The 27824-nt window shown below is 68.4% G+C and overlaps 18 non-coding genes across 18 annotated transcripts; 6 read left to right on the top strand and 12 right to left on the bottom strand.

Annotated features, from left to right (window-relative positions):
* Nucleotides 1–1000: 1000 nt before the first annotated feature.
* Nucleotides 1001–1072, bottom strand: TRNAE-CUC (transfer RNA glutamic acid (anticodon CUC)). The gene has a single exon. It is a non-coding gene; the product is annotated as a tRNA-Glu (tRNA).
* Nucleotides 1073–1351: 279 nt separating this feature from the next.
* TRNAG-UCC (transfer RNA glycine (anticodon UCC)) lies at nucleotides 1352–1423 on the bottom strand. Its single transcript has one exon. It is a non-coding gene; the product is annotated as a tRNA-Gly (tRNA).
* Nucleotides 1424–2164: 741 nt separating this feature from the next.
* TRNAD-GUC (transfer RNA aspartic acid (anticodon GUC)) lies at nucleotides 2165–2236 on the bottom strand. The gene has a single exon. It is a non-coding gene; the product is annotated as a tRNA-Asp (tRNA).
* Nucleotides 2237–2799: 563 nt separating this feature from the next.
* On the top strand, nucleotides 2800–2882 carry TRNAL-CAG (transfer RNA leucine (anticodon CAG)). The gene has a single exon. It is a non-coding gene; the product is annotated as a tRNA-Leu (tRNA).
* Nucleotides 2883–4375: 1493 nt separating this feature from the next.
* TRNAG-GCC (transfer RNA glycine (anticodon GCC)) lies at nucleotides 4376–4446 on the top strand. Its single transcript has one exon. It is a non-coding gene; the product is annotated as a tRNA-Gly (tRNA).
* Nucleotides 4447–9466: 5020 nt separating this feature from the next.
* Nucleotides 9467–9538, bottom strand: TRNAE-CUC (transfer RNA glutamic acid (anticodon CUC)). Its single transcript has one exon. It is a non-coding gene; the product is annotated as a tRNA-Glu (tRNA).
* A 279-nt stretch (nucleotides 9539–9817) lies between these two features.
* TRNAG-UCC (transfer RNA glycine (anticodon UCC)) lies at nucleotides 9818–9889 on the bottom strand. Its single transcript has one exon. It is a non-coding gene; the product is annotated as a tRNA-Gly (tRNA).
* Nucleotides 9890–10630: 741 nt separating this feature from the next.
* On the bottom strand, nucleotides 10631–10702 carry TRNAD-GUC (transfer RNA aspartic acid (anticodon GUC)). The gene has a single exon. It is a non-coding gene; the product is annotated as a tRNA-Asp (tRNA).
* A 555-nt stretch (nucleotides 10703–11257) lies between these two features.
* TRNAL-CAG (transfer RNA leucine (anticodon CAG)) lies at nucleotides 11258–11340 on the top strand. The gene has a single exon. It is a non-coding gene; the product is annotated as a tRNA-Leu (tRNA).
* A 1493-nt stretch (nucleotides 11341–12833) lies between these two features.
* TRNAG-GCC (transfer RNA glycine (anticodon GCC)) lies at nucleotides 12834–12904 on the top strand. Its single transcript has one exon. It is a non-coding gene; the product is annotated as a tRNA-Gly (tRNA).
* Nucleotides 12905–17924: 5020 nt separating this feature from the next.
* Nucleotides 17925–17996, bottom strand: TRNAE-CUC (transfer RNA glutamic acid (anticodon CUC)). The gene has a single exon. It is a non-coding gene; the product is annotated as a tRNA-Glu (tRNA).
* Nucleotides 17997–18275: 279 nt separating this feature from the next.
* On the bottom strand, nucleotides 18276–18347 carry TRNAG-UCC (transfer RNA glycine (anticodon UCC)). The gene has a single exon. It is a non-coding gene; the product is annotated as a tRNA-Gly (tRNA).
* Nucleotides 18348–19088: 741 nt separating this feature from the next.
* TRNAD-GUC (transfer RNA aspartic acid (anticodon GUC)) lies at nucleotides 19089–19160 on the bottom strand. The gene has a single exon. It is a non-coding gene; the product is annotated as a tRNA-Asp (tRNA).
* A 555-nt stretch (nucleotides 19161–19715) lies between these two features.
* On the top strand, nucleotides 19716–19798 carry TRNAL-CAG (transfer RNA leucine (anticodon CAG)). Its single transcript has one exon. It is a non-coding gene; the product is annotated as a tRNA-Leu (tRNA).
* A 1493-nt stretch (nucleotides 19799–21291) lies between these two features.
* On the top strand, nucleotides 21292–21362 carry TRNAG-GCC (transfer RNA glycine (anticodon GCC)). The gene has a single exon. It is a non-coding gene; the product is annotated as a tRNA-Gly (tRNA).
* Nucleotides 21363–26387: 5025 nt separating this feature from the next.
* TRNAE-CUC (transfer RNA glutamic acid (anticodon CUC)) lies at nucleotides 26388–26459 on the bottom strand. The gene has a single exon. It is a non-coding gene; the product is annotated as a tRNA-Glu (tRNA).
* Nucleotides 26460–26737: 278 nt separating this feature from the next.
* On the bottom strand, nucleotides 26738–26809 carry TRNAG-UCC (transfer RNA glycine (anticodon UCC)). The gene has a single exon. It is a non-coding gene; the product is annotated as a tRNA-Gly (tRNA).
* Nucleotides 26810–27550: 741 nt separating this feature from the next.
* On the bottom strand, nucleotides 27551–27622 carry TRNAD-GUC (transfer RNA aspartic acid (anticodon GUC)). Its single transcript has one exon. It is a non-coding gene; the product is annotated as a tRNA-Asp (tRNA).
* Nucleotides 27623–27824: the final 202 nt, after the last annotated feature.

The raw sequence follows: 27824 nt of genomic DNA, 5'->3' as shown, positions 1-27824 counted from the left end.
GAGACGGGGCCAAGAGGAGACTGTGCTGGAGGATCACCCTCGCGCAGAGTTCCTAGGGGAAGACGGTGACAGGGTGGGGAGAGGGATGGAGTGGATCCTGGATAGACAGTTTGGAGGGCGCTCTGTGTGTGTGTGTGTGTGTGTGTGCACCCGAGTGCCCACCTTTGGTTACGAGTGGGGGAGGGAGGCCTGGGTAAATCTTGCCTCAGTCCAGTAGGATTGAGAGCTGTGGTCAGGCAAGGGAAACAGCACGATGGTCGGGTTGTCCTCCCTGGCAGGCATCGCTGCCCCCGGGCGACTGAACTGCTACCCATGCCTCCCGGGCGCCGTGGTCCGCCTCCCAGAGCCCACTCAAGACCAGAACCCTCTTGGAGTCGCCAGCGGCACACGGGAGTCACAGCCAGCCCGGGACCTGGCACGCACTGGCCAAGCCGCCCAGAGAGGTGGCTGGCATGAGAGACACGACAAGGCAGGCGGTCCGTGGCCACGGCCCCCACTCCCAGAGGCAGATCCCCCTCGCTCACCTTCGGCTGTGGCCACCGCCCCTGCCGCTGCTGGCCCCCAGCTGGCGACCGCCACAGCCCACGCCCCTACCCCCAGCCCTACCCCCACCCCTACCGCCGCCGGCCCTATCCAAGCCCACCTCCTCACCACCACCCACAGCAGGAGAACCAGCACAAGCCCAGGAGCATCACCGCCACCACCAGGGGCAGCAGCCGCAGCCCCTCAGGAGGGAGGGAGGCGGGGGGTGGGGTTGGGGGGGGGCGCTGGTGGATGGGAGGCCTCAGGCGCGTCGTGGTGGAAGCGGCGCGAGGTTGCCACTGCGGCCAAAACCTTTGCCCCGCGGGACAGCGGAGGTGGCCTGAATCGTGCTGGGGCTGGACGGGCAGGGTCCCGGGGGCCTCTGGCGCAGCGCTGAGCAAGCGTAGGCTAAGAAAAGGGTGGCAGGGTGTCCAGCGAGGACGTGGGCAGGTGGCAGGCGGAGAGGAAGAAGAAAGGCTTCCCTGACCGGGAATCGAACCCGGGCCGCGGCGGTGAGAGCGCCGAATCCTAACCACTAGACCACCAGGGAGCGTCGGGGTTCAGCCCTCGCCTGCTCCTGGTGAGCCCCGCGCCTCCATGCCACCCACCCGTGCCACCTTGCTGCCCACACCCGGCCTTTGCAAGTGCAGCCGCCTGCCCTGCCGTGCCGTCTTGCTTTCAGCACCCTCAAAACACCGCGCGCGCCGCCGGCTTCTCGCACACACGCCAAAAGCCGCCGGCCAGCGGGCTGGCTCCCTGGCTCCCACCTCTCTGTCCCCCGAACGCCCCTGCCGGGAGAGCGCTGGAACTCAGCAAAAGGTCGGCCCGCTGCGTTGGCCGGGAATCGAACCCGGGTCAACTGCTTGGAAGGCAGCTATGCTCACCACTATACCACCAACGCTCCACAGCCCGGGCGGCCGCCAGACGCCGGCCCCGGGCTCGCCCCAGCATACTCTCGCCGCCGCCTCCGCATCCCTGCCCCGACGCCCCGTCAGCCGGAGGCTTGCGCCGCCGCCGCCGTCGCTCCCAGCAGCCACGCGGCGCCCCAAGCGCGCCAGCGCCACGCGGTCGCCGGGAATCCACCGGCCGCACCGCCCCAGGGCGGCGCCCCCGCGGCCTTGCGGCCCTCCGGCCCTTCGCTCCCCGCCGCGGCCCGCCAACGCCTCCCCGCCCTCACCCCCGGCGGGCAACGCGGGGCACGCAGCTTCCAGCACCCAGCTGGCCAAAGCGCTACTCCACCGGGCGCTGAGCGAGGCCACTTCCCACGACGACAAGGGGACACGGGACCCACCTGCCTGCACGCGGCGGGGCCGTCGCGAGCCTACGAGCCCACTCAGGCAGCCACTGGGGGTCGGCGCGTGGGCGGGCGGCCGGCCGGCCGCCAGATCCGGCTATGGTCGGGCAAGGCCGTGGGGTCGCCAAGGAGGCCCTCGCTCCGCCGTGGCGACCGTGCGCCCGCCGACGACAAAGGGCTCAGGCTGGAGCGCTGCACGGGCAGAGGGGGTCGCCGGGAGCTAGGCCGGGCACCGCCGTCGGCGGCGCCCTGGCGCCTCGCCCAAAGACGTCGGGAGGAGGCGAAGGGCCCTCCGGGGCCTGGCGGCAGGACAGAGAGCGACCGCGGCCACCAAAAAGGGTGTGTTGCCTCCCCGTCGGGGAATCGAACCCCGGTCTCCCGCGTGACAGGCGGGGATACTCACCACTATACTAACGAGGACGGCGGCGACCGTCCTGCCGCCCGGCCGCCCTCGGGCTCTCGGGCTGCCTGCCCACGCCTCCCCTTGCCCAGCACGGGCCGCCGGCCACCACGGGTCCCGACCCAACCGCGCACCAGACCAACCGCCTCGGTCACAGCGGCAGCCCGCCACCCCGACAGGGACCCGGACCCCCGGGGCACTGGACCCTCCCCAGCGCGCCGCCTCTTGCCTCCAACGCGGGCGTTCCGCCGGGAGAAGGGGGCGCGAGAAGGCAAGCGGGGCTGCGACGACACGGTGGGCGCGCGCCGGCCGGCGTCGGGCCAGGACAGGCGCGGGTGGGGAGGGGCCGGCCCGCCCAGGGCCCTCTGGGTCCGCGGCGCGAGCGGCGGCGGAGCCAGGCGCCTCGGCCGGCCGCCGCGCGCCGGCTCCGTCGACCCCCACTCCGGACGCCCGCCCGCCTGCCTGCCTGCCTGCCTGCCTGCCTGCCTGGCGTGGCGCCGCCCGCGGCCCGCCAAGGGCGCCGGTGCTCGCGCCGCGTCGGGTCCCAGCCAGGCGAGCGGCCACGCGCCCAGCCAGGCCCGCCGTCAGGATGGCCGAGCGGTCTAAGGCGCTGCGTTCAGGTCGCAGTCTCCCCTGGAGGCGTGGGTTCGAATCCCACTCCTGACAAGCCAGCCTTTTGGCCCGCCGGACAAACGCACCCGTCCTCCGCGCGCCACTGCCTTTCTCCACACACGCCCTCCCGCCGCCACCTGCACCCCCACAGAAGGCACCTTCAGTCCTTCTCAGCGCATCTTTCCTCGCCAGCTGGCTGCAGCTGCAGCTGCTGCTTTTCCTGCCTCCCTGCCTCCCCCTGGCCCACACTCGCCCACCCTCCCACTTCCACTCCCACAGCCCCGCCGCGCCCCGCCCCCGGCCGCGCCGAAGCACGCAGCCCCGCGGCGGGTGGCAAGCCCTCCTCCCTTCGCCGGCGCTCCGACTTCTGCCCGGGGAACGGCCTACTCGCCCTCGCAGCCTTGCTTCCACGGCTGCCCCCGCCAGCTCTCCCGCCAGGCCGGCACCCCGTCCTCCGCGCCCGCCCCGCCGGCCCGCCTGCGCTCCCCAGCCACAGCGAGGCGGCCGAGCCCCCGCCTTGCCCGCCAAGGGGCTGCCGCGTGCCCTCGACCCTTCTCCGCCGTGCGTTCTTGGCCGGGCCGCAACCTGCCTGCCGCCCGCCCTGGACGCGTGCCATCCAGCCTTCCTGCTGGCCAGCGCACACCGGCCTTCCTTGCACGAGTCCGTCCCGGGAAGGGTGCTCCGCTGGGGAGGGAGCGGAAGCCCTGCGTGCCCGTCCAGCCCACCCCCCGGCGCCCGGCCCGCGCCCCCGACCTCGGCGCCACGGCGCCCGTTCCCGTGGGAAGCCGCTGCCCCGGCCGGAGCCAAGCCCGCCCTGGCGCGCTCCCTGCCTCTCAGCCCGCAGTCCCCGAGCCAGGAGCCGCGCTGCCAAAGGGCCCCTGCTCACCACCACCACCCCGTCAGAGCCGGACCCCGGGAGCGCGGTCGGCCAGAGCGCAGGAGCCAGGCTCACACGCCTTTGGGTCCCTGGGCCTGAGCGCGGGTCTAAGGATGGGATGGCGGGGGGAGGGCGGGTAGGGGGCGGTGGCGGAGGCGCTCGGAGGCGTCGCCCTCCCGCGCTCGCGCTTCCCGCACAGACCGAGCCCGGCGTCCCTTCCCCCGCCCGCTCTCGCACGCCCCACCCCGGCACGGCCGGAAAGCCAGCCCGCCAGAGGGACTTTGGGCCGGGACCCGGCGGTCGCTGAGAGGCACGTCTGCGCGCGGCCGCAGCGACCACGCAGCGCCTGCACCTCACAGGGATCCCGGCGCCGGGCAGACGGCGTCGGCTCCCGGCGCCCTCACGCGACACCGACAGGGTCGCGGCGGCCGTGGTCGGCGCAGAAGGCGCGGGACGGGCCGCGTGGGCCCGCGTCCCGTCGCCCCGGGCTCCCTCCGAGAGCGGCGCGCCCCGGGGTCCTGCACGTGCCCGGATCCTGTCTTACAGGTCGCCCGCCCGTCGTCTCCCGCTGCAACGGGGCAGAGAGATGCCCACGGGCGAGCAGTGAGCAGCGGCGGGCGGGTGGCGGCCAGCGCCTGAGGGGCAGCGACGGGCGGCGCTGGCCACCGGTGCATGGGTGGTTCAGTGGTAGAATTCTCGCCTGCCACGCGGGAGGCCCGGGTTCGATTCCCGGCCCATGCAGCCCCAGCGTCCCCTTTTGGTCCCACGGTGCGGCCCCAGAGCCCAACTAGGTCTGCCCGCTGAAACGCGCTCGAGGCAGCGCTCCTGCAAACGCTGGCTGGCTACCTGCCGCCCGCTGCCTCTCCCACACAGACGCCCAGGACCCCTCCCCACCTCACCCACAAAAGGCCCTGCTGCCAAGCCTTCGTGGCCCCAAACCCTGCGGGCTCAGCCGCCCGTGCGTCCAGGCACCTTTCTTGTGTTTGCTCGCGTCCTCACCCGGACCCAGCCGAGGGCTCGGGGACTGCACTGGCAGGAATACCCCACCGCTGGCAGCCGCCCGCACCACACTTCATCTTTCACAACGTCCGTCTCCAAGCTCCCTGCCTCACTCTCCCCACACTCCGAGAGAAATCAATCACACTACGTTTGCACAGCCAGGAGCAAGGGAGCTGCCACATCTGGCAAGCATACCTCCCTTTTGCCTGCAGGGTCCCTGGACCACGTCTTGCAGGACGAGTTCCAAAGAAGTCCACCAGCTGCCGGCCCTCGCCCTCGGGCCTGGCCTCGGCAGAAACAGGTTTCCAACAGCAACGCCCTCACCGCCTCAAACACCACCCCTTCCCCCTGAAACCCTCTTGCGCGCCTCACCTCAGCATCAGCCCTGCCCCAAGAGCACCCCCACCTCAGCCTGCAGCCTCACCGTCCCCCTACTCCCCCACATGCACCCATCCCACCCCCAGCTCCCCGCCTCCCCCCTCTCCACACACCCCGCCCCCCACGCCCCGTTCCTCCCTGAGCCGTTCCAAATCCCACTCTTGCCAAGGAACCTGCCTTTGCATCTGTCCCACTGGCCTGCCTCCCCCCACCCCCCGCTTCAAGCCACGGCCTGCTCCTTTTTCTGCTTCTTCGAACACAAGTAGAACGGATTCACATTCCTGGGTGAGTCTCAGGTGCCCGGCAAAGTGATTCAGTCCCCTGTTCTTTGCCAGGTGGTCTTCCAGTGTAGGTGAGGGCGAAATACAGATACACTTCTCCTGCTACAGAGGAAAGCTCTGTTGCTCTTCTACTGTAAGCACAGTCTTTCCTATCTCTTGATCCGACTTCAACTTCGTCCCTCCCTGCCTTTCCCCTTGGGTAGCCCTATGTACGTTTTCGGGGTCTCCAGGTCGCTTTCCCCTTTGCGCATAGATTCGTCTGTATTCGTCGTTAAGAGTCCACAGAGCTTTCTCCCGATCCAAGCGACTCACTTCACTGAGCGGACCCTTCTGTGGGTCCGTCTGACCTTGCGGCCCATGGCGATGGCGGCTCCTTCTTGAGGGCTGCGTCATATTCCACGGTACAGATATCCCTCACCTTCTTGTGCCGGCCACGTGCCGACGGGCACTTGGGCGTTTCCCGCGGGTCTCGGCTCCGGCACAGAGGGCTGCGGTGACCCTGGGGGATGCCTGCATCTCTCCCCATTAGGGGTATTTGTCGTCTTTTCCCGACGCGTGCCCAGGGTTGGCTTTCCTGGATCATAATGGAAGCTCTTCTTTTTCCTATTGCTGGACTGATCCTCGACTGACTGACTTCGACGGAGTAGCACTTGTCCTGGAAGCGTAGTTGATCTACAACCTGGTGTGCGTTTCCGCTGTACAGCGTTGGGGTTCAGTCCTGTCTGTGGGTGGGTGGGGGGGGGGGCTCATGTGTTCAGCTCGTTTCCATTGCGGGTGATGACAGCATATGGGATCTCATTCCCTGCGGTATCCCGCGTGTCCTTGTTCCTCCTCCCCTTCCTACGCAGTACTGGTACGGTTGATCCGTTGAGCCCGGCTCCTCAATCATCCCTCGGTCCCTGACTGCGCCCTTGGGAAGCCCCAAGCGGCTTTCCTGTGTCTGAGAGTCTGTGGCTGGTTGGCCCAGGGATTCATTTGTACAACACTTTAGAGTCCACCCATCCGTGACCTTGTCTGTTTGACTTCCCTCACCAAGGGTAATATTCTGCAGCTCCAGCCGCCGTTGCTGCCAGTGACACTATCTGCCTCTTGTGGACGGCTCGGTGACATCCCATTCTCTCCCTTTCTCTGATACTGCATCTTGGTGGCTGAGCCTTTGGGGATGGGCACTAGGGTTTTCTCCACGTCTCGGCTATGGCAAACGGTGCTGCTGTGACTGTGGGGGTTGCATGTGTCTTTCCGAATGAAGAGCTGCGCCTTTCGTGGATATGTACCCAGGGTGGGGTTGGCATAGCTCACCTGTTTTCCGCTGACTTCATTGCCTGCTGAGTTAGTTTTCTTTTGAAAGCTTACTCCGACGTCGTAGTCACGGTTGTTGCGGAAGTACAGTGGATTCCCAATATTGTGCTGGTTTCCGGTGGACCGCAGTGTGATCCTGTTTTGCTTGTGCAGATCTCGAGTGTCATATATGGTTTCAGATTCTTTTCCACTTGAGGTTACTCCAGGGCACTGACGCTGATTCCCTGTGTTGAACTGGATAACCTTGGCGCTTCTCCCTTTAGACAGGGTCCTGCGTATCTGTGCGTTGCAGCTCCCCAGTCATCCCTCCAGCGCTGCCTTTCCGCTTGCGTTACCCTAAGGTGGGTTTCTGCGTGAGTCGGTTTCTCCTGGCAAATAGCTTCGTTTTGTATTATTTTCCATGCTCCACATGCCTCGGTCCAACGCGGTCTGACATTCTCCGCCGAGTGTAAGAGTCTCCAGCTGCATCATTGCTTGTGACAACTGGCAATTCTTGACGTGTTTCTGATGCCTGAGTGATGGCGCCATGCTGCATCGATGCCACCCCTTCTTGGGCCCGCCGTGTGTGGCTGGGCGCTGGGGTTTGCTCCGTGTACGGGCCCTGGCAGGCGGTGCTGCCGAGGCGGTGGCGGTGTCCGGACCCTCAGACCTCCCCGAGGTTTGCCCTCTGCGGGCGTGTGCCCTGGAGGGCTGACTGTGCCCGGTCACATGGGAGCTCTCCTTGGCCCTCATGAAATCACAGCCACCTGCGCTGCCAGCCACCCCCGCCCCATCCCACCCTGAGGCCCCAGCAGTGTCACCCCCGACACTGGACACTCCCTCCCGATGGGTGGTGACTTTGGTCTCTGGGGCGGTACGGTGGGCCCACCCATCTCGGACCGGGTCTGGCCCCCAGCTGGCGCTGGCGCTCCGTTTCTGTCCTTCGCTTGCCTGCGTCCTAGCCTCCGCCCAGAGCCACAGCCCGCCGCCGAGCCTGAGCAGCCTGTGGCACCGAGCACCAGTGTGGCTCGCCCCCGCTCACCCGCCACCCGACCCAAATGGAGTGCTCACCCGCCATCTTCCTCACGCCACAGCCCCGTCACTGTCACGGCCTGCCCTCTGCCTTTCCCGCCAGACTCCAGGCTCGGCCCCACCTCCCCACCCAACATCCCCCTGGAGCTCGGGCTATCCCTCACACGTCCTGCCCTGGCCTGCCCTGCCCTGGCGTTCACCAGTGCGGGCCTCCCTCTGGCTCCGCAGCCCCAGCCCAACCCCCACGCCCACCCCTACCTACCGCAGATCCGTCCCAGCCTCTCACATGTGCCTGGCACGGCTTCGCCGCCGCGCCCATGCTTCTGTAGAGGCCCTGCTCGAGTGGCCTGCCGATCTTTCGGCCAGGTCCCCGAGAGCCCCACGCCGCCCCTTCCCGCCGGCCGTCCATGCAGACGCCCCGACCAAGCACCCCGGGGCCTGCCTCCCAGCTCCCTGCTCGCCGCCGCGCCCTCTGCTCGCGATCGCCCTGCCCGGGTCCCTGATCCACGTGGGGCGCCCACCAGCCATGGCCCCAAGCACCTTCCTCCGATACTCTCCCCCATGCACTCTGACGCCCACAGCCCCGGCAGGGGCCTCGAGGAAACCTCCTTTGGCGACGGCAAGCACACGTCGGGCCACGGGGGCTCCTTTCCCACAGGGCACTCGCCTTTGTGCCATCGCACCCGAGTGTGCCGCCCTCGCCGCACGTTGGTGCCTTTCGTCTGCCGTCCACTTCCCCTCCGAAGGACACAGTCCTTGAACAGACGTGAAACCCTTTGGGGATAGACCAGCCGAGACGGGGCCAAGAGGAGACTGTGCTGGAGGATCACCCTCGCGCAGAGTTCCTAGGGGAAGACGGTGACAGGGTGGGGAGAGGGATGGAGTGGATCCTGGATAGACAGTTTGGAGGGCGCTCTGTGTGTGTGTGTGTGTGTGTGTGCACCCGAGTGCCCACCTTTGGTTACGAGTGGGGGAGGGAGGCCTGGGTAAATCTTGCCTCAGTCCAGTAGGATTGAGAGCTGTGGTCAGGCAAGGGAAACAGCACGATGGTCGGGTTGTCCTCCCTGGCAGGCATCGCTGCCCCCGGGCGACTGAACTGCTACCCATGCCTCCCGGGCGCCGTGGTCCGCCTCCCAGAGCCCACTCAAGACCAGAACCCTCTTGGAGTCGCCAGCGGCACACGGGAGTCACAGCCAGCCCGGGACCTGGCACGCACTGGCCAAGCCGCCCAGAGAGGTGGCTGGCATGAGAGACACGACAAGGCAGGCGGTCCGTGGCCACGGCCCCCACTCCCAGAGGCAGATCCCCCTCGCTCACCTTCGGCTGTGGCCACCGCCCCTGCCGCTGCTGGCCCCCAGCTGGCGACCGCCACAGCCCACGCCCCTACCCCCAGCCCTACCCCCACCCCTACCGCCGCCGGCCCTATCCAAGCCCACCTCCTCACCACCACCCACAGCAGGAGAACCAGCACAAGCCCAGGAGCATCACCGCCACCACCAGGGGCAGCAGCCGCAGCCCCTCAGGAGGGAGGGAGGCGGGGGGTGGGGTTGGGGGGGGGCGCTGGTGGATGGGAGGCCTCAGGCGCGTCGTGGTGGAAGCGGCGCGAGGTTGCCACTGCGGCCAAAACCTTTGCCCCGCGGGACGGCGGAGGTGGCCTGAATCGTGCTGGGGCTGGACGGGCAGGGTCCCGGGGGCCTCTGGCGCAGCGCTGAGCAAGCGTAGGCTAAGAAAAGGGTGGCAGGGTGTCCAGCGAGGACGTGGGCAGGTGGCAGGCGGAGAGGAAGAAGAAAGGCTTCCCTGACCGGGAATCGAACCCGGGCCGCGGCGGTGAGAGCGCCGAATCCTAACCACTAGACCACCAGGGAGCGTCGGGGTTCAGCCCTCGCCTGCTCCTGGTGAGCCCCGCGCCTCCATGCCACCCACCCGTGCCACCTTGCTGCCCACACCCGGCCTTTGCAAGTGCAGCCGCCTGCCCTGCCGTGCCGTCTTGCTTTCAGCACCCTCAAAACACCGCGCGCGCCGCCGGCTTCTCGCACACACGCCAAAAGCCGCCGGCCAGCGGGCTGGCTCCCTGGCTCCCACCTCTCTGTCCCCCGAACGCCCCTGCCGGGAGAGCGCTGGAACTCAGCAAAAGGTCGGCCCGCTGCGTTGGCCGGGAATCGAACCCGGGTCAACTGCTTGGAAGGCAGCTATGCTCACCACTATACCACCAACGCTCCACAGCCCGGGCGGCCGCCAGACGCCGGCCCCGGGCTCGCCCCAGCATACTCTCGCCGCCGCCTCCGCATCCCTGCCCCGACGCCCCGTCAGCCGGAGGCTTGCGCCGCCGCCGCCGGCGCTCCCAGCAGCCACGCGGCGCCCCAAGCGCGCCAGCGCCACGCGGTCGCCGGGAATCCACCGGCCCCACCGCCCCAGGGCGGCGCCCCCGCGGCCTTGCGGCCCTCCGGCCCTTCGCTCCCCGCCGCGGCCCGCCAACGCCTCCCCGCCCTCACCCCCGGCGGGCAACGCGGGGCACGCAGCTTCCAGCACCCAGCTGGCCAAAGCGCTACTCCACCGGGCGCTGAGCGAGGCCACTTCCCACGACGACAAGGGGACACGGGACCCACCTGCCTGCACGCGGCGGGGCCGTCGCGAGCCTACGAGCCCACTCAGGCAGCCACTGGGGGTCGGCGCGTGGGCGGGCGGCCGGCCGGCCGCCAGATCCGGCTATGGTCGGGCAAGGCCGTGGGGTCGCCAAGGAGGCCCTCGCTCCGCCGTGGCGACCGTGCGCCCGCCGACGACAAAGGGCTCAGGCTGGAGCGCTGCACGGGCAGAGGGGGTCGCCGGGAGCTAGGCCGGGCACCGCCGTCGGCGGCGCCCTGGCGCCTCGCCCAAAGACGTCGGGAGGAGGCGAAGGGCCCTCCGGGGCCTGGCGGCAGGACAGAGAGCGACCGCGGCCACCAAAAAGGGTGTGTTGCCTCCCCGTCGGGGAATCGAACCCCGGTCTCCCGCGTGACAGGCGGGGATACTCACCACTATACTAACGAGGACGGCGGCGACCGTCCTGCCGCCCGGCCGCCCTCGGGCTCTCGGGCTGCCTGCCCACGCCTCCCCTTGCCCAGCACGGGCCGCCGGCCACCACGGGTCCCGACCCAACCGCGCACCAGACCAACCGCCTCGGTCACAGCGGCAGCCCGCCACCCCGACAGGGACCCGGACCCCCGGGGCACTGGACCCTCCCCAGCGCGCCGCCTCTTGCCTCCAACGCGGGCGTTCCGCCGGGAGAAGGGGGCGCGAGAAGGCAAGCGGGGCTGCGACGACACGGTGGGCGCGCGCCGGCCGGCGTCGGGCCAGGACAGGCGCGGGTGGGGAGGGGCCGGCCCGCCCAGGGCCCTCTGGGTCCGCGGCGCGAGCGGCGGCGGAGCCAGGCGCCTCGGCCGGCCGCCGCGCGCCGGCTCCGTCGACCCCCACTCCGGACGCCCGCCCGCCTGCCTGCCTGCCTGCCTGCCTGGCGTGGCGCCGCCCGCGGCCCGCCAAGGGCGCCGGTGCTCGCGCCGCGTCGGGTCCCAGCCAGGCGAGCGGCCACGCGCCCAGCCAGGCCCGCCGTCAGGATGGCCGAGCGGTCTAAGGCGCTGCGTTCAGGTCGCAGTCTCCCCTGGAGGCGTGGGTTCGAATCCCACTCCTGACAAGCCAGCCTTTTGGCCCGCCGGACAAACGCACCCGTCCTCCGCGCGCCACTGCCTTTCTCCACACACGCCCTCCCGCCGCCACCTGCACCCCCACAGAAGGCACCTTCAGTCCTTCTCAGCGCATCTTTCCTCGCCAGCTGGCTGCAGCTGCAGCTGCTGCTTTTCCTGCCTCCCTGCCTCCCCCTGGCCCACACTCGCCCACCCTCCCACTTCCACTCCCACAGCCCCGCCGCGCCCCGCCCCCGGCCGCGCCGAAGCACGCAGCCCCGCGGCGGGTGGCAAGCCCTCCTCCCTTCGCCGGCGCTCCGACTTCTGCCCGGGGAACGGCCTACTCGCCCTCGCAGCCTTGCTTCCACGGCTGCCCCCGCCAGCTCTCCCGCCAGGCCGGCACCCCGTCCTCCGCGCCCGCCCCGCCGGCCCGCCTGCGCTCCCCAGCCACAGCGAGGCGGCCGAGCCCCCGCCTTGCCCGCCAAGGGGCTGCCGCGTGCCCTCGACCCTTCTCCGCCGTGCGTTCTTGGCCGGGCCGCAACCTGCCTGCCGCCCGCCCTGGACGCGTGCCATCCAGCCTTCCTGCTGGCCAGCGCACACCGGCCTTCCTTGCACGAGTCCGTCCCGGGAAGGGTGCTCCGCTGGGGAGGGAGCGGAAGCCCTGCGTGCCCGTCCAGCCCACCCCCCGGCGCCCGGCCCGCGCCCCCGACCTCGGCGCCACGGCGCCCGTTCCCGTGGGAAGCCGCTGCCCCGGCCGGAGCCAAGCCCGCCCTGGCGCGCTCCCTGCCTCTCAGCCCGCAGTCCCCGAGCCAGGAGCCGCGCTGCCAAAGGGCCCCTGCTCACCACCACCACCCCGTCAGAGCCGGACCCCGGGAGCGCGGTCGGCCAGAGCGCAGGAGCCAGGCTCACACGCCTTTGGGTCCCTGGGCCTGAGCGCGGGTCTAAGGATGGGATGGCGGGGGGAGGGCGGGTAGGGGGCGGTGGCGGAGGCGCTCGGAGGCGTCGCCCTCCCGCGCTCGCGCTTCCCGCACAGACCGAGCCCGGCGTCCCTTCCCCCGCCCGCTCTCGCACGCCCCACCCCGGCACGGCCGGAAAGCCAGCCCGCCAGAGGGACTTTGGGTCGGGACCCGGCGGTCGCTGAGAGGCACGTCTGCGCGCGGCCGCAGCGACCACGCAGCGCCTGCACCTGACAGGGATCCCGGCGCCGGGCAGACGGCGTCGGCTCCCGGCGCCCTCACGCGACACCGACAGGGTCGCGGCGGCCGTGGTCGGCGCAGAAGGCGCGGGACGGGCCGCGTGGGCCCGCGTCCCGTCGCCCCGGGCTCCCTCCGAGAGCGCCGCGCCCCGGGGTCCTGCACGTGCCCGGATCCTGTCTTACAGGTCGCCCGCCCTTCGTCTCCCGCTGCAACGGGGCAGAGAGATGCCCACGGGCGAGCAGTGAGCAGCGGCGGGCGGGTGGCGGCCAGCGCCTGAGGGGCAGCGACGGGCGGCGCTGGCCACCGGTGCATGGGTGGTTCAGTGGTAGAATTCTCGCCTGCCACGCGGGAGGCCCGGGTTCGATTCCCGGCCCATGCAGCCCCAGCGTCCCCTTTTGGTCCCACGGTGCGGCCCCAGAGCCCAACTAGGTCTGCCCGCTGAAACGCGCTCGAGGCAGCGCTCCTGCAAACGCTGGCTGGCTACCTGCCGCCCGCTGCCTCTCCCACACAGACGCCCAGGACCCCTCCCCACCTCACCCACAAAAGGCCCTGCTGCCAAGCCTTCGTGGCCCCAAACCCTGCGGGCTCAGCCGCCCGTGCGTCCAGGCACCTTTCTTGTGTTTGCTCGCGTCCTCACCCGGACCCAGCCGAGGGCTCGGGGACTGCACTGGCAGGAATACCCCACCGCTGGCAGCCGCCCGCACCACACTTCATCTTTCACAACGTCCGTCTCCAAGCTCCCTGCCTCACTCTCCCCACACTCCGAGAGAAATCAATCACACTACGTTTGCACAGCCAGGAGCAAGGGAGCTGCCACATCTGGCAAGCATACCTCCCTTTTGCCTGCAGGGTCCCTGGACCACGTCTTGCAGGACGAGTTCCAAAGAAGTCCACCAGCTGCCGGCCCTCGCCCTCGGGCCTGGCCTCGGCAGAAACAGGTTTCCAACAGCAACGCCCTCACCGCCTCAAACACCACCCCTTCCCCCTGAAACCCTCTTGCGCGCCTCACCTCAGCATCAGCCCTGCCCCAAGAGCACCCCCACCTCAGCCTGCAGCCTCACCGTCCCCCTACTCCCCCACATGCACCCATCCCACCCCCAGCTCCCCGCCTCCCCCATCTCCACACACCCCGCCCCCCACGCCCCGTTCCTCCCTGAGCCGTTCCAAATCCCACTCTTGCCAAGGAACCTGCCTTTGCATCTGTCCCACTGGCCTGCCTCCCCCCACCCCCCGCTTCAAGCCACGGCCTGCTCCTTTTTCTGCTTCTTCGAACACAAGTAGAACGGATTCACATTCCTGGGTGAGTCTCAGGTGCCCGGCAAAGTGATTCAGTCCCCTGTTCTTTGCCAGGTGGTCTTCCAGTGTAGGTGAGGGCGAAATACAGATACACTTCTCCTGCTACAGAGGAAAGCTCTGTTGCTCTTCTACTGTAAGCACAGTCTTTCCTATCTCTTGATCCGACTTCAACTTCGTCCCTCCCTGCCTTTCCCCTTGGGTAGCCCTATGTACGTTTTCGGGGTCTCCAGGTCGCTTTCCCCTTTGCGCATAGATTCGTCTGTATTCGTCGTTAAGAGTCCACAGAGCTTTCTCCCGATCCAAGCGACTCACTTCACTGAGCGGACCCTTCTGTGGGTCCGTCTGACCTTGCGGCCCATGGCGATGGCGGCTCCTTCTTGAGGGCTGCGTCATATTCCACGGTACAGATATCCCTCACCTTCTTGTGCCGGCCACGTGCCGACGGGCACTTGGGCGTTTCCCGCGGGTCTCGGCTCCGGCACAGAGGGCTGCGGTGACCCTGGGGGATGCCTGCATCTCTCCCCATTAGGGGTATTTGTCGTCTTTTCCCGACGCGTGCCCAGGGTTGGCTTTCCTGGATCATAATGGAAGCTCTTCTTTTTCCTATTGCTGGACTGATCCTCGACTGACTGACTTCGACGGAGTAGCACTTGTCCTGGAAGCGTAGTTGATCTACAACCTGGTGTGCGTTTCCGCTGTACAGCGTTGGGGTTCAGTCCTGTCTGTGGGTGGGTGGGGGGGGGGGCTCATGTGTTCAGCTCGTTTCCATTGCGGGTGATGACAGCATATGGGATCTCATTCCCTGCGGTATCCCGCGTGTCCTTGTTCCTCCTCCCCTTCCTACGCAGTACTGGTACGGTTGATCCGTTGAGCCCGGCTCCTCAATCATCCCTCGGTCCCTGACTGCGCCCTTGGGAAGCCCCAAGCGGCTTTCCTGTGTCTGAGAGTCTGTGGCTGGTTGGCCCAGGGATTCATTTGTACAACACTTTAGAGTCCACCCATCCGTGACCTTGTCTGTTTGACTTCCCTCACCAAGGGTAATATTCTGCAGCTCCAGCCGCCGTTGCTGCCAGTGACACTATCTGCCTCTTGTGGACGGCTCGGTGACATCCCATTCTCTCCCTTTCTCTGATACTGCATCTTGGTGGCTGAGCCTTTGGGGATGGGCACTAGGGTTTTCTCCACGTCTCGGCTATGGCAAACGGTGCTGCTGTGACTGTGGGGGTTGCATGTGTCTTTCCGAATGAAGAGCTGCGCCTTTCGTGGATATGTACCCAGGGTGGGGTTGGCATAGCTCACCTGTTTTCCGCTGACTTCATTGCCTGCTGAGTTAGTTTTCTTTTGAAAGCTTACTCCGACGTCGTAGTCACGGTTGTTGCGGAAGTACAGTGGATTCCCAATATTGTGCTGGTTTCCGGTGGACCGCAGTGTGATCCTGTTTTGCTTGTGCAGATCTCGAGTGTCATATATGGTTTCAGATTCTTTTCCACTTGAGGTTACTCCAGGGCACTGACGCTGATTCCCTGTGTTGAACTGGATAACCTTGGCGCTTCTCCCTTTAGACAGGGTCCTGCGTATCTGTGCGTTGCAGCTCCCCAGTCATCCCTCCAGCGCTGCCTTTCCGCTTGCGTTACCCTAAGGTGGGTTTCTGCGTGAGTCGGTTTCTCCTGGCAAATAGCTTCGTTTTGTATTATTTTCCATGCTCCACATGCCTCGGTCCAACGCGGTCTGACATTCTCCGCCGAGTGTAAGAGTCTCCAGCTGCATCATTGCTTGTGACAACTGGCAATTCTTGACGTGTTTCTGATGCCTGAGTGATGGCGCCATGCTGCATCGATGCCACCCCTTCTTGGGCCCGCCGTGTGTGGCTGGGCGCTGGGGTTTGCTCCGTGTACGGGCCCTGGCAGGCGGTGCTGCCGAGGCGGTGGCGGTGTCCGGACCCTCAGACCTCCCCGAGGTTTGCCCTCTGCGGGCGTGTGCCCTGGAGGGCTGACTGTGCCCGGTCACATGGGAGCTCTCCTTGGCCCTCATGAAATCACAGCCACCTGCGCTGCCAGCCACCCCCGCCCCATCCCACCCTGAGGCCCCAGCAGTGTCACCCCCGACACTGGACACTCCCTCCCGATGGGTGGTGACTTTGGTCTCTGGGGCGGTACGGTGGGCCCACCCATCTCGGACCGGGTCTGGCCCCCAGCTGGCGCTGGCGCTCCGTTTCTGTCCTTCGCTTGCCTGCGTCCTAGCCTCCGCCCAGAGCCACAGCCCGCCGCCGAGCCTGAGCAGCCTGTGGCACCGAGCACCAGTGTGGCTCGCCCCCGCTCACCCGCCACCCGACCCAAATGGAGTGCTCACCCGCCATCTTCCTCACGCCACAGCCCCGTCACTGTCACGGCCTGCCCTCTGCCTTTCCCGCCAGACTCCAGGCTCGGCCCCACCTCCCCACCCAACATCCCCCTGGAGCTCGGGCTATCCCTCACACGTCCTGCCCTGGCCTGCCCTGCCCTGGCGTTCACCAGTGCGGGCCTCCCTCTGGCTCCGCAGCCCCAGCCCAACCCCCACGCCCACCCCTACCTACCGCAGATCCGTCCCAGCCTCTCACATGTGCCTGGCACGGCTTCGCCGCCGCGCCCATGCTTCTGTAGAGGCCCTGCTCGAGTGGCCTGCCGATCTTTCGGCCAGGTCCCCGAGAGCCCCACGCCGCCCCTTCCCGCCGGCCGTCCATGCAGACGCCCCGACCAAGCACCCCGGGGCCTGCCTCCCAGCTCCCTGCTCGCCGCCGCGCCCTCTGCTCGCGATCGCCCTGCCCGGGTCCCTGATCCACGTGGGGCGCCCACCAGCCATGGCCCCAAGCACCTTCCTCCGATACTCTCCCCCATGCACTCTGACGCCCACAGCCCCGGCAGGGGCCTCGAGGAAACCTCCTTTGGCGACGGCAAGCACACGTCGGGCCACGGGGGCTCCTTTCCCACAGGGCACTCGCCTTTGTGCCATCGCACCCGAGTGTGCCGCCCTCGCCGCACGTTGGTGCCTTTCGTCTGCCGTCCACTTCCCCTCCGAAGGACACAGTCCTTGAACAGACGTGAAACCCTTTGGGGATAGACCAGCCGAGACGGGGCCAAGAGGAGACTGTGCTGGAGGATCACCCTCGCGCAGAGTTCCTAGGGGAAGACGGTGACAGGGTGGGGAGAGGGATGGAGTGGATCCTGGATAGACAGTTTGGAGGGCGCTCTGTGTGTGTGTGTGTGTGTGTGTGCACCCGAGTGCCCACCTTTGGTTACGAGTGGGGGAGGGAGGCCTGGGTAAATCTTGCCTCAGTCCAGTAGGATTGAGAGCTGTGGTCAGGCAAGGGAAACAGCACGATGGTCGGGTTGTCCTCCCTGGCAGGCATCGCTGCCCCCGGGCGACTGAACTGCTACCCATGCCTCCCGGGCGCCGTGGTCCGCCTCCCAGAGCCCACTCAAGACCAGAACCCTCTTGGAGTCGCCAGCGGCACACGGGAGTCACAGCCAGCCCGGGACCTGGCACGCACTGGCCAAGCCGCCCAGAGAGGTGGCTGGCATGAGAGACACGACAAGGCAGGCGGTCCGTGGCCACGGCCCCCACTCCCAGAGGCAGATCCCCCTCGCTCACCTTCGGCTGTGGCCACCGCCCCTGCCGCTGCTGGCCCCCAGCTGGCGACCGCCACAGCCCACGCCCCTACCCCCAGCCCTACCCCCACCCCTACCGCCGCCGGCCCTATCCAAGCCCACCTCCTCACCACCACCCACAGCAGGAGAACCAGCACAAGCCCAGGAGCATCACCGCCACCACCAGGGGCAGCAGCCGCAGCCCCTCAGGAGGGAGGGAGGCGGGGGGTGGGGTTGGGGGGGGGCGCTGGTGGATGGGAGGCCTCAGGCGCGTCGTGGTGGAAGCGGCGCGAGGTTGCCACTGCGGCCAAAACCTTTGCCCCGCGGGACGGCGGAGGTGGCCTGAATCGTGCTGGGGCTGGACGGGCAGGGTCCCGGGGGCCTCTGGCGCAGCGCTGAGCAAGCGTAGGCTAAGAAAAGGGTGGCAGGGTGTCCAGCGAGGACGTGGGCAGGTGGCAGGCGGAGAGGAAGAAGAAAGGCTTCCCTGACCGGGAATCGAACCCGGGCCGCGGCGGTGAGAGCGCCGAATCCTAACCACTAGACCACCAGGGAGCGTCGGGGTTCAGCCCTCGCCTGCTCCTGGTGAGCCCCGCGCCTCCATGCCACCCACCCGTGCCACCTTGCTGCCCACACCCGGCCTTTGCAAGTGCAGCCGCCTGCCCTGCCGTGCCGTCTTGCTTTCAGCACCCTCAAAACACCGCGCGCGCCGCCGGCTTCTCGCACACACGCCAAAAGCCGCCGGCCAGCGGGCTGGCTCCCTGGCTCCCACCTCTCTGTCCCCCGAACGCCCCTGCCGGGAGAGCGCTGGAACTCAGCAAAAGGTCGGCCCGCTGCGTTGGCCGGGAATCGAACCCGGGTCAACTGCTTGGAAGGCAGCTATGCTCACCACTATACCACCAACGCTCCACAGCCCGGGCGGCCGCCAGACGCCGGCCCCGGGCTCGCCCCAGCATACTCTCGCCGCCGCCTCCGCATCCCTGCCCCGACGCCCCGTCAGCCGGAGGCTTGCGCCGCCGCCGCCGGCGCTCCCAGCAGCCACGCGGCGCCCCAAGCGCGCCAGCGCCACGCGGTCGCCGGGAATCCACCGGCCCCACCGCCCCAGGGCGGCGCCCCCGCGGCCTTGCGGCCCTCCGGCCCTTCGCTCCCCGCCGCGGCCCGCCAACGCCTCCCCGCCCTCACCCCCGGCGGGCAACGCGGGGCACGCAGCTTCCAGCACCCAGCTGGCCAAAGCGCTACTCCACCGGGCGCTGAGCGAGGCCACTTCCCACGACGACAAGGGGACACGGGACCCACCTGCCTGCACGCGGCGGGGCCGTCGCGAGCCTACGAGCCCACTCAGGCAGCCACTGGGGGTCGGCGCGTGGGCGGGCGGCCGGCCGGCCGCCAGATCCGGCTATGGTCGGGCAAGGCCGTGGGGTCGCCAAGGAGGCCCTCGCTCCGCCGTGGCGACCGTGCGCCCGCCGACGACAAAGGGCTCAGGCTGGAGCGCTGCACGGGCAGAGGGGGTCGCCGGGAGCTAGGCCGGGCACCGCCGTCGGCGGCGCCCTGGCGCCTCGCCCAAAGACGTCGGGAGGAGGCGAAGGGCCCTCCGGGGCCTGGCGGCAGGACAGAGAGCGACCGCGGCCACCAAAAAGGGTGTGTTGCCTCCCCGTCGGGGAATCGAACCCCGGTCTCCCGCGTGACAGGCGGGGATACTCACCACTATACTAACGAGGACGGCGGCGACCGTCCTGCCGCCCGGCCGCCCTCGGGCTCTCGGGCTGCCTGCCCACGCCTCCCCTTGCCCAGCACGGGCCGCCGGCCACCACGGGTCCCGACCCAACCGCGCACCAGACCAACCGCCTCGGTCACAGCGGCAGCCCGCCACCCCGACAGGGACCCGGACCCCCGGGGCACTGGACCCTCCCCAGCGCGCCGCCTCTTGCCTCCAACGCGGGCGTTCCGCCGGGAGAAGGGGGCGCGAGAAGGCAAGCGGGGCTGCGACGACACGGTGGGCGCGCGCCGGCCGGCGTCGGGCCAGGACAGGCGCGGGTGGGGAGGGGCCGGCCCGCCCAGGGCCCTCTGGGTCCGCGGCGCGAGCGGCGGCGGAGCCAGGCGCCTCGGCCGGCCGCCGCGCGCCGGCTCCGTCGACCCCCACTCCGGACGCCCGCCCGCCTGCCTGCCTGCCTGCCTGCCTGGCGTGGCGCCGCCCGCGGCCCGCCAAGGGCGCCGGTGCTCGCGCCGCGTCGGGTCCCAGCCAGGCGAGCGGCCACGCGCCCAGCCAGGCCCGCCGTCAGGATGGCCGAGCGGTCTAAGGCGCTGCGTTCAGGTCGCAGTCTCCCCTGGAGGCGTGGGTTCGAATCCCACTCCTGACAAGCCAGCCTTTTGGCCCGCCGGACAAACGCACCCGTCCTCCGCGCGCCACTGCCTTTCTCCACACACGCCCTCCCGCCGCCACCTGCACCCCCACAGAAGGCACCTTCAGTCCTTCTCAGCGCATCTTTCCTCGCCAGCTGGCTGCAGCTGCAGCTGCTGCTTTTCCTGCCTCCCTGCCTCCCCCTGGCCCACACTCGCCCACCCTCCCACTTCCACTCCCACAGCCCCGCCGCGCCCCGCCCCCGGCCGCGCCGAAGCACGCAGCCCCGCGGCGGGTGGCAAGCCCTCCTCCCTTCGCCGGCGCTCCGACTTCTGCCCGGGGAACGGCCTACTCGCCCTCGCAGCCTTGCTTCCACGGCTGCCCCCGCCAGCTCTCCCGCCAGGCCGGCACCCCGTCCTCCGCGCCCGCCCCGCCGGCCCGCCTGCGCTCCCCAGCCACAGCGAGGCGGCCGAGCCCCCGCCTTGCCCGCCAAGGGGCTGCCGCGTGCCCTCGACCCTTCTCCGCCGTGCGTTCTTGGCCGGGCCGCAACCTGCCTGCCGCCCGCCCTGGACGCGTGCCATCCAGCCTTCCTGCTGGCCAGCGCACACCGGCCTTCCTTGCACGAGTCCGTCCCGGGAAGGGTGCTCCGCTGGGGAGGGAGCGGAAGCCCTGCGTGCCCGTCCAGCCCACCCCCCGGCGCCCGGCCCGCGCCCCCGACCTCGGCGCCACGGCGCCCGTTCCCGTGGGAAGCCGCTGCCCCGGCCGGAGCCAAGCCCGCCCTGGCGCGCTCCCTGCCTCTCAGCCCGCAGTCCCCGAGCCAGGAGCCGCGCTGCCAAAGGGCCCCTGCTCACCACCACCACCCCGTCAGAGCCGGACCCCGGGAGCGCGGTCGGCCAGAGCGCAGGAGCCAGGCTCACACGCCTTTGGGTCCCTGGGCCTGAGCGCGGGTCTAAGGATGGGATGGCGGGGGGAGGGCGGGTAGGGGGCGGTGGCGGAGGCGCTCGGAGGCGTCGCCCTCCCGCGCTCGCGCTTCCCGCACAGACCGAGCCCGGCGTCCCTTCCCCCGCCCGCTCTCGCACGCCCCACCCCGGCACGGCCGGAAAGCCAGCCCGCCAGAGGGACTTTGGGCCGGGACCCGGCGGTCGCTGAGAGGCACGTCTGCGCGCGGCCGCAGCGACCACGCAGCGCCTGCACCTCACAGGGATCCCGGCGCCGGGCAGACGGCGTCGGCTCCCGGCGCCCTCACGCGACACCGACAGGGTCGCGGCGGCCGTGGTCGGCGCAGAAGGCGCGGGACGGGCCGCGTGGGCCCGCGTCCCGTCGCCCCGGGCTCCCTCCGAGAGCGGCGCGCCCCGGGGTCCTGCACGTGCCCGGATCCTGTCTTACAGGTCGCCCGCCCGTCGTCTCCCGCTGCAACGGGGCAGAGAGATGCCCACGGGCGAGCAGTGAGCAGCGGCGGGCGGGTGGCGGCCAGCGCCTGAGGGGCAGCGACGGGCGGCGCTGGCCACCGGTGCATGGGTGGTTCAGTGGTAGAATTCTCGCCTGCCACGCGGGAGGCCCGGGTTCGATTCCCGGCCCATGCAGCCCCAGCGTCCCCTTTTGGTCCCACGGTGCGGCCCCAGAGCCCAACTAGGTCTGCCCGCTGAAACGCGCTCGAGGCAGCGCTCCTGCAAACGCTGGCTGGCTACCTGCCGCCCGCTGCCTCTCCCACACAGACGCCCAGGACCCCTCCCCACCTCACCCACAAAAGGCCCTGCTGCCAAGCCTTCGTGGCCCCAAACCCTGCGGGCTCAGCCGCCCGTGCGTCCAGGCACCTTTCTTGTGTTTGCTCGCGTCCTCACCCGGACCCAGCCGAGGGCTCGGGGACTGCACTGGCAGGAATACCCCACCGCTGGCAGCCGCCCGCACCACACTTCATCTTTCACAACGTCCGTCTCCAAGCTCCCTGCCTCACTCTCCCCACACTCCGAGAGAAATCAATCACACTACGTTTGCACAGCCAGGAGCAAGGGAGCTGCCACATCTGGCAAGCATACCTCCCTTTTGCCTGCAGGGTCCCTGGACCACGTCTTGCAGGACGAGTTCCAAAGAAGTCCACCAGCTGCCGGCCCTCGCCCTCGGGCCTGGCCTCGGCAGAAATAGGTTTCCAACAGCAACGCCCTCACCGCCTCAAACACCACCCCTTCCCCCTGAAACCCTCTTGCGCGCCTCACCTCAGCATCAGCCCTGCCCCAAGAGCACCCCCACCTCAGCCTGCAGCCTCACCGTCCCCCTACTCCCCCACATGCACCCATCCCACCCCCAGCTCCCCGCCTCCCCCATCTCCACACACCCCGCCCCCCACGCCCCGTTCCTCCCTGAGCCGTTCCAAATCCCACTCTTGCCAAGGAACCTGCCTTTGCATCTGTCCCACTGGCCTGCCTCCCCCCACCCCCCGCTTCAAGCCACGGCCTGCTCCTTTTTCTGCTTCTTCGAACACAAGTAGAACGGATTCACATTCCTGGGTGAGTCTCAGGTGCCCGGCAAAGTGATTCAGTCCCCTGTTCTTTGCCAGGTGGTCTTCCAGTGTAGGTGAAGGCGAGATACAGATACACTTCTCCTGCTACAGAGGAAAGCTCTGTTGCTCTTCTACTGTAAGCACAGTCTTTCCTATCTCTTGATCCGACTTCAACTTCGTCCCTCCCTGCCTTTCCCCTTGGGTAGCCCTATGTACGTTTTCGGGGTCTCCAGGTCGCTTTCCCCTTTGCGCATAGATTCGTCTGTATTCGTCGTTAAGAGTCCACAGAGCTTTCTCCCGATCCAAGCGACTCACTTCACTGAGCGGACCCTTCTGTGGGTCCGTCTGACCTTGCGGCCCATGGCGATGGCGGCTCCTTCTTGAGGGCTGCGTCATATTCCACGGTACAGATATCCCTCACCTTCTTGTGCCGGCCACGTGCCGACGGGCACTTGGGCGTTTCCCGCGGGTCTCGGCTCCGGCACAGAGGGCTGCGGTGACCCTGGGGGATGCCTGCATCTCTCCCCATTAGGGGTATTTGTCGTCTTTTCCCGACGCGTGCCCAGGGTTGGCTTTCCTGGATCATAATGGAAGCTCTTCTTTTTCCTATTGCTGGACTGATCCTCGACTGACTGACTTCGACGGAGTAGCACTTGTCCTGGAAGCGTAGTTGATCTACAACCTGGTGTGCGTTTCCGCTGTACAGCGTTGGGGTTCAGTCCTGTCTGTGGGTGGGTGGGGGGGGGCTCATGTGTTCAGCTCGTTTCCATTGCGGGTGATGACAGCATATGGGATCTCATTCCCTGCGGTATCCCGCGTGTCCTTGTTCCTCCTCCCCTTCCTACGCAGTACTGGTACGGTTGATCCGTTGAGCCCGGCTCCTCAATCATCCCTCGGTCCCTGACTGCGCCCTTGGGAAGCCCCAAGCGGCTTTCCTGTGTCTGAGAGTCTGTGGCTGGTTGGCCCAGGGATTCATTTGTACAACACTTTAGAGTCCACCCATCCGTGACCTTGTCTGTTTGACTTCCCTCACCAAGGGTAATATTCTGCAGCTCCAGCCGCCGTTGCTGCCAGTGACACTATCTGCCTCTTGTGGACGGCTCGGTGACATCCCATTCTCTCCCTTTCTCTGATACTGCATCTTGGTGGCTGAGCCTTTGGGGATGGGCACTAGGGTTTTCTCCACGTCTCGGCTATGGCAAACGGTGCTGCTGTGACTGTGGGGGTTGCATGTGTCTTTCCGAATGAAGAGCTGCGCCTTTCGTGGATATGTACCCAGGGTGGGGTTGGCATAGCTCACCTGTTTTCCGCTGACTTCATTGCCTGCTGAGTTAGTTTTCTTTTGAAAGCTTACTCCGACGTCGTAGTCACGGTTGTTGCGGAAGTACAGTGGATTCCCAATATTGTGCTGGTTTCCGGTGGACCGCAGTGTGATCCTGTTTTGCTTGTGCAGATCTCGAGTGTCATATATGGTTTCAGATTCTTTTCCACTTGAGGTTACTCCAGGGCACTGACGCTGATTCCCTGTGTTGAACTGGATAACCTTGGCGCTTCTCCCTTTAGACAGGGTCCTGCGTATCTGTGCGTTGCAGCTCCCCAGTCATCCCTCCAGCGCTGCCTTTCCGCTTGCGTTACCCTAAGGTGGGTTTCTGCGTGAGTCGGTTTCTCCTGGCAAATAGCTTCGTTTTGTATTATTTTCCATGCTCCACATGCCTCGGTCCAACGCGGTCTGACATTCTCCGCCGAGTGTAAGAGTCTCCAGCTGCATCATTGCTTGTGACAACTGGCAATTCTTGACGTGTTTCTGATGCCTGAGTGATGGCGCCATGCTGCATCGATGCCACCCCTTCTTGGGCCCGCCGTGTGTGGCTGGGCGCTGGGGTTTGCTCCGTGTACGGGCCCTGGCAGGCGGTGCTGCCGAGGCGGTGGCGGTGTCCGGACCCTCAGACCTCCCCGAGGTTTGCCCTCTGCGGGCGTGTGCCCTGGAGGGCTGACTGTGCCCGGTCACATGGGAGCTCTCCTTGGCCCTCATGAAATCACAGCCACCTGCGCTGCCAGCCACCCCCGCCCCATCCCACCCTGAGGCCCCAGCAGTGTCACCCCCGACACTGGACACTCCCTCCCGATGGGTGGTGACTTTGGTCTCTGGGGCGGTACGGTGGGCCCACCCATCTCGGACCGGGTCTGGCCCCCAGCTGGCGCTGGCGCTCCGTTTCTGTCCTTCGCTTGCCTGCGTCCTAGCCTCCGCCCAGAGCCACAGCCCGCCGCCGAGCCTGAGCAGCCTGTGGCACCGAGCACCAGTGTGGCTCGCCCCCGCTCACCCGCCACCCGACCCAAATGGAGTGCTCACCCGCCATCTTCCTCACGCCACAGCCCCGTCACTGTCACGGCCTGCCCTCTGCCTTTCCCGCCAGACTCCAGGCTCGGCCCCACCTCCCCACCCAACATCCCCCTGGAGCTCGGGCTATCCCTCACACGTCCTGCCCTGGCCTGCCCTGCCCTGGCGTTCACCAGTGCGGGCCTCCCTCTGGCTCCGCAGCCCCAGCCCAACCCCCACGCCCACCCCTACCTACCGCAGATCCGTCCCAGCCTCTCACATGTGCCTGGCACGGCTTCGCCGCCGCGCCCATGCTTCTGTAGAGGCCCTGCTCGAGTGGCCTGCCGATCTTTCGGCCAGGTCCCCGAGAGCCCCACGCCGCCCCTTCCCGCCGGCCGTCCATGCAGACGCCCCGACCAAGCACCCCGGGGCCTGCCTCCCAGCTCCCTGCTCGCCGCCGCGCCCTCTGCTCGCGATCGCCCTGCCCGGGTCCCTGATCCACGTGGGGCGCCCACCAGCCATGGCCCCAAGCACCTTCCTCCGATACTCTCCCCCATGCACTCTGACGCCCACAGCCCCGGCAGGGGCCTCGAGGAAACCTCCTTTGGCGACGGCAAGCACACGTCGGGCCACGGGGGCTCCTTTCCCACAGGGCACTCGCCTTTGTGCCATCGCACCCGAGTGTGCCGCCCTCGCCGCACGTTGGTGCCTTTCGTCTGCCGTCCACTTCCCCTCCGAAGGACACAGTCCTTGAACAGACGTGAAACCCTTTGGGGATAGACCAGCCGAGACGGGGCCAAGAGGAGACTGTGCTGGAGGATCACCCTCGCGCAGAGTTCCTAGGGGAAGACGGTGACAGGGTGGGGAGAGGGATGGAGTGGATCCTGGATAGACAGTTTGGAGGGCGCTCTGTGTGTGTGTGTGTGTGTGTGTGTGTGTGTGCACCCGAGTGCCCACCTTTGGTTACGAGTGGGGGAGGGAGGCCTGGGTAAATCTTGCCTCAGTCCAGTAGGATTGAGAGCTGTGGTCAGGCAAGGGAAACAGCACGATGGTCGGGTTGTCCTCCCTGGCAGGCATCGCTGCCCCCGGGCGACTGAACTGCTACCCATGCCTCCCGGGCGCCGTGGTCCGCCTCCCAGAGCCCACTCAAGACCAGAACCCTCTTGGAGTCGCCAGCGGCACACGGGAGTCACAGCCAGCCCGGGACCTGGCACGCACTGGCCAAGCCGCCCAGAGAGGTGGCTGGCATGAGAGACACGACAAGGCAGGCGGTCCGTGGCCACGGCCCCCACTCCCAGAGGCAGATCCCCCTCGCTCACCTTCGGCTGTGGCCACCGCCCCTGCCGCTGCTGGCCCCCAGCTGGCGACCGCCACAGCCCACGCCCCTACCCCCAGCCCTACCCCCACCCCTACCGCCGCCGGCCCTATCCAAGCCCACCTCCTCACCACCACCCACAGCAGGAGAACCAGCACAAGCCCAGGAGCATCACCGCCACCACCAGGGGCAGCAGCCGCAGCCCCTCAGGAGGGAGGGAGGCGGGGGGTGGGGTTGGGGGGGGGGCTGGTGGATGGGAGGCCTCAGGCGCGTCGTGGTGGAAGCGGCGCGAGGTTGCCACTGCGGCCAAAACCTTTGCCCCGCGGGACGGCGGAGGTGGCCTGAATCGTGCTGGGGCTGGACGGGCAGGGTCCCGGGGGCCTCTGGCGCAGCGCTGAGCAAGCGTAGGCTAAGAAAAGGGTGGCAGGGTGTCCAGCGAGGACGTGGGCAGGTGGCAGGCGGAGAGGAAGAAGAAAGGCTTCCCTGACCGGGAATCGAACCTGGGCCGCGGCGGTGAGAGCGCCGAATCCTAACCACTAGACCACCAGGGAGCGTCGGGGTTCAGCCCTCGCCTGCTCCTGGTGAGCCCCGCGCCTCCATGCCACCCGCCCGTGCCACCTTGCTGCCCACACCCGGCCTTTGCAAGTCCAGCCGCCTGCCCTGCCGTGCCGTCTTGCTTTCAGCACCCTCAAAACACCGCGCGCGCCGCCGGCTTCTCGCACACACGCCAAAAGCCGCCGGCCAGCGGGCTGGCTCCCTGCTCCCACCTCTCTGCCCCCCGAACGCCCTTGCCGGGAGAGCGCTGGAACTCAGCAAAAGGTCGGCCCGCTGCGTTGGCCGGGAATCGAACCCGGGTCAACTGCTTGGAAGGCAGCTATGCTCACCACTATACCACCAACGCTCCACAGCCCGGGCGGCCGCCAGACGCCGGCCCCGGGCTCGCCCCAGCATACTCTCGCCGCCGCCTCCGCATCCCTGCCCCGACGCCCCGTCAGCCGGAGGCTTGCGCCGCCGCCGCCGGCGCTCCCAGCAGCCACGCGGCGCCCCAAGCGCGCCAGCGCCACGCGGTCGCCGGGAATCCACCGGCCGCACCGCCCCAGGGCGGCGCCCCCGCGGCCTTGCGGCCCTCCGGCCCTTCGCTCCCCGCCGCGGCCCGCCAACGCCTCCCCGCCCTCACCCCCGGCGGGCAACGCGGGGCACGCAGCTTCCAGCACCCAGCTGGCCAAAGCGCTACTCCACCGGGCGCTGAGCGAGGCCACTTCCCACGACGACAAGGGGACACGGGACCCACCTGCCTGCACGCGGCGGGGCCGTCGCGAGCCTACGAGCCCACTCAGGCAGCCACTGGGGGTCGGCGCGTGGGCGGGCGGCCGGCCGGCCGCCAGATCCGGCTATGGTCGGGCAAGGCCGTGGGGTCGCCAAGGAGGCCCTCGCTCCGCCGTGGCGACCGTGCGCCCGCCGACGACAAAGGGCTCAGGCTGGAGCGCTGCACGGGCAGAGGGGGTCGCCGGGAGCTAGGCCGGGCACCGCCGTCGGCGGCGCCCTGGCGCCTTGCCCAAAGACGTCGGGAGGAGGCGAAGGGCCCTCCGGGGCCTGGCGGCAGGACAGAGAGCGACCGCGGCCACCAAAAAGGGTGTGTTGCCTCCCCGTCGGGGAATCGAACCCCGGTCTCCCGCGTGACAGGCGGGGATACTCACCACTATACTAACGAGGACGGCGGCGACCGTCCTGCCGCCCGGCCGCCCTCGGGCTCTCGGGCTGCCTGCCCACGCCTCCCCTTGCCCAGCACGGGCCGCCGGCCACCACGGGTCCCGACCCAACCGCGCACCAGACCAACCGCCTCGGTCACAGCGGCAGCCCGCCACCCCGACAGGGACCCGGACCCCCGGGGCACTGGACCCTCCCCAGCGCGCCGC

This window comes from Ovis canadensis, chromosome 1, assembly GCF_042477335.2.
Source record: "Ovis canadensis isolate MfBH-ARS-UI-01 breed Bighorn chromosome 1, ARS-UI_OviCan_v2, whole genome shotgun sequence".
Lineage (NCBI taxonomy): Eukaryota > Metazoa > Chordata > Mammalia > Artiodactyla > Bovidae > Ovis > Ovis canadensis.
The sequence above is the reverse complement of the archived record's forward strand: the minus strand, read 5'-3'. Positions and strand labels throughout refer to the sequence as shown.